Below are 4572 nucleotides of genomic sequence, written 5' to 3' on the forward strand. Positions count from 1 at the left end.
GGTACTCACACTGATTGGACCATTTTTCGGTACACACCCGAACAGTTTTTCGATAATCGCACGAATTCTACCTTTTCCCGGTACTCGCACGGATTCGACCATTTTTCGGTACTCACACTGAATGGACCATTTTTCGGTACACACCCGAACAGTTTTTCGATAGTCGCACGGATTCTACCTTTTCCAGGTACTCGCACGGATTCGAACATTTTTCGGTACTCACACTGATTGGACCATTTTTCGGTACACACCCGAACAGTTTTTCGATAATCGCACGAATTCTACCTTTTCCCGGTACTCGCACGGATTCGACCATTTTTCGGTACTCACACTGATTGGACCATTTTTCGGTACACACCCGAACAGTTTTTCGATAATCGCACGGATTCTACCATTTACGGGTAGTCGCCCGGATTCTACCATTTTTCGGTTCTCACATTGATTGGACCCATTTCCGGTAGTCACCCGAACAGTTTTTCGATACTCGCACGGATTCTACCTTTTCCCGGTACTCGCACGGATTCGACCATTTTTCGGTAGTCACACTGATTGGACCATTTTTCGGTACTCACCCGAACAGTTTTTCGATAATCGCACGGATTCTACCATTTACGGGTAGTCGCCCGGATTCTACCATTTTTCGGTTCTCACATTGATTGGACCCATTTCCGGTAGGCACCCGAACAGTTTTTCGATACTCGCACGGATTCTACCTTTTCCCGGTACTCGCACGGATTCGACCATTTTTCGGTACTCACACTGATTGGACCATTTTTCGCTACACACCCGAACAGTTTTTCGATAATCGCACGGATTCTACCATTTACGGGTAGTCGCACGGATTCGACCATTTTTCGGTAGTCACACTGATTGGACCATTTTTCGGTACTCACCCGAACAGTTTTTCGATACTCGCACGGATTCTACCATTTACGGGTAGTCGCCCGGATTCTACCATTTTTCATTACTCACATTGATTGGACCCATTTCCGGTAGTCACCGGAACAGTTTTTCGATAGTCGCACGGATTCTACCTTTTCCAGGTACTCGCACGGATTCGAACATTTTTCGGTACTCACACTGATTGGACCATTTTTCGGTACACACCCGAACAGTTTTTCGATAATCGCACGAATTCTACCTTTTCCCGGTACTCGCACGGATTCGACCATTTTTCGGTACTCACACTGAATGGACCATTTTTCGGTACACACCCGAACAGTTTTTCGATAGTCGCACGGATTCTACCTTTTCCAGGTACTCGCACGGATTCGAACATTTTTCGGTACTCACACTGATTGGACCATTTTTCGGTACACACCCGAACAGTTTTTCGATAATCGCACGAATTCTACCTTTTCCCGGTACTCGCACGGATTCGACCATTTTTCGGTACTCACACTGATTGGACCATTTTTCGGTACACACCCGAACAGTTTTTCGATAATCGCACGGATTCTACCATTTACGGGTAGTCGCCCGGATTCTACCATTTTTCGGTTCTCACATTGATTGGACCCATTTCCGGTAGTCACCCGAACAGTTTTTCGATACTCGCACGGATTCTACCTTTTCCCGGTACTCGCACGGATTCGACCATTTTTCGGTAGTCACACTGATTGGACCATTTTTCGGTACTCACCCGAACAGTTTTTCGATAATCGCACGGATTCTACCATTTACGGGTAGTCGCCCGGATTCTACCATTTTTCGGTTCTCACATTGATTGGACCCATTTCCGGTAGGCACCCGAACAGTTTTTCGATACTCGCACGGATTCTACCTTTTCCCGGTACTCGCACGGATTCGACCATTTTTCGGTACTCACACTGATTGGACCATTTTTCGCTACACACCCGAACAGTTTTTCGATAATCGCACGGATTCTACCATTTACGGGTAGTCGCACGGATTCGACCATTTTTCGGTAGTCACACTGATTGGACCATTTTTCGGTACTCACCCGAACAGTTTTTCGATACTCGCACGGATTCTACCATTTACGGGTAGTCGCCCGGATTCTACCATTTTTCATTACTCACATTGATTGGACCCATTTCCGGTAGTCACCGGAACAGTTTTTCGATAGTCGCACGGATTCTACCTTTTCCAGGTACTCGCACGGATTCGAACATTTTTCGGTACTCACACTGATTGGACCATTTTTCGGTACACACCCGAACAGTTTTTCGATAATCGCACGAATTCTACCTTTTCCCGGTACTCGCACGGATTCGACCATTTTTCGGTACTCACACTGAATGGACCATTTTTCGGTACACACCCGAACAGTTTTTCGATAGTCGCACGGATTCTACCTTTTCCCGGTACTCGCACGGATTCGACCATTTTTCGGTACTCACACTGATTGGACCATTTTTCGGTACACACCCGAACAGTTTTTCGATACTCGCACGGATTCTACCATTTACGGGTAGTCGCCCGGATTCTACCATTTTTCGGTTCTCACATTGATTGGACCCATTTCCGGTAGGCACCCGAACAGTTTTTCGATACTCGCACGGATTCTACCTTTTCCCGGTACTCGCACGGATTCGACCATTTTTCGGTACTCACACTGATTGGACCATTTTTCGCTAAACACCCGAACAGTTTTTCGATAATCGCACGGATTCTACCATTTACGGGTAGTCGCACGGATTCGACCATTTTTCGGTAGTCACACTGATTGGACCATTTTTCGGTACTCACCCGAACAGTTTTTCGATACTCGCACGGATTCTACCATTTACGGGTAGTCGCCCGGATTCTACCATTTTTCGGTAGTCACACTGATTGGACCATTTTTCGGTACTCACCCGAACAGTTTTTCGATACTCGCACGGATTCTACCATTTACGGGTAGTCGCCCGGATTCTACCATTTTTCGGTACTCACATTGATTGGACCCATTTCCGGTAGTCACCCGAACAGTTTTTCGATAGTCGCACGGATTCTACCGTTTCCCGGTACTCGCACGGATTCGACCATTTTTCGGTACTCACACTGATTGGACCATTTTTCGGTACACACCCGAACAGTTTTTCGATAATCGGACGGATTCTACCATTTACGGGTAGTCGCCCGGATTCTACCATTTTTCGGTTCTCACATTGATTGGACCCATTTCCGGTAGTCACCCGAACAGTTTTTCGATACTCGCACGGATTCTACCTTTTCCCGGTACTCGCACGGATTCGACCATTTTTCGGTAGTCACACTGATTGGACCATTTTTCGGTACTCACCCGAACAGTTTTTCAATAATCGCACGGATTCTACCATTTACGGGTAGTCGCCCGGATTCTACCATTTTTCGGTTCTCACATTGATTGGACCCATTTCCGGTAGTCACCCGAACAGTTTTTCGATACTGGCACGGATTCTACCTTTTCCCGGTACTCGCACGGATTCGACCATTTTTCGGTACTCACACTGATTGGACCATTTTTCGGTACACACCCGAACAGTTTTTCGATACTCGCACGGATTCTACCATTTACGGGTAGTCGCCCGGATTCTACCATTTTTCGGTTCTCACATTGATTGGACCCATTTCCGGTAGGCACCCGAACAGTTTGTCGATACTCGCACGGATTCTACCTTTTCCCGGTACTCGCACGGATTCGACCATTTTTCGGTACTCACACTGATTGGACCATTTTTCGCTACACACCCGAACAGATTTTCGATAATCGCACGGATTCTACCATTTACGGGTAGTCGCACGGATTCGACCATTTTTCGGTAGTCACACTGATTGGACCATTTTTCGGTACTCACCCGAACAGTTTTTCGATACTCGCACGGATTCTACCATTTACGGGTAGTCGCCCGGATTCTACCATTTTTCGGTACTCACATTGATTGGACCCATTTCCGGTAGTCACCCGAACAGTTTTTCGATAGTCGCACGGATTCTACCTTTTCCCGGTACTCGCACGGATTCGACCATTTTTCGGTACTCACACTGATTGGACCATTTTTCGGTACACACCCGAACAGTTTTTCGATAATCGGACGGATTCTACCATTTACGGGTAGTCGCCCGGATTCTACCATTTTTCGGTACTCACATTGATTGGACCCATTTCCGGTAGTCACCGGAACAGTTTTTCGATAGTCGCACGGATTCTACCTTTTCCAGGTACTCGCACGGATTCGAACATTTTTCGGTACTCACCCGAACAGTTTTTCGATACTCGCACGGATTCTACCATTTACGGGTAGTCGCCCGGATTCTACCATTTTTCGGTACTCACATTGATTGGACCCATTTCCGGTAGTCACCGGAACAGTTTTTCGATAGTCGCACGGATTCTACCTTTTCCAGGTACTCGCACGGATTCGAACATTTTTCGGTACTCACACTGATTGGACCATTTTTCGGTACACACCCGAACAGTTTTTCGATAATCGCACGGATTCTACCTTTTCCCGGTACTCGCACGGATTCGACCATTTTTCGGTACTCACACTGAATGGACCATTTTTCGGTACACACCCGAACAGTTTTTCGATAGTCGCACGGATTCTACCTTTTCCCGGTACTCGCACGGATTCGACCATTTTT

The sequence above is a fragment of the Vitis vinifera genome, chromosome 6, assembly GCF_030704535.1.
Source record: "Vitis vinifera cultivar Pinot Noir 40024 chromosome 6, ASM3070453v1".
Taxonomy (NCBI): Eukaryota; Viridiplantae; Streptophyta; class Magnoliopsida; order Vitales; family Vitaceae; genus Vitis; species Vitis vinifera.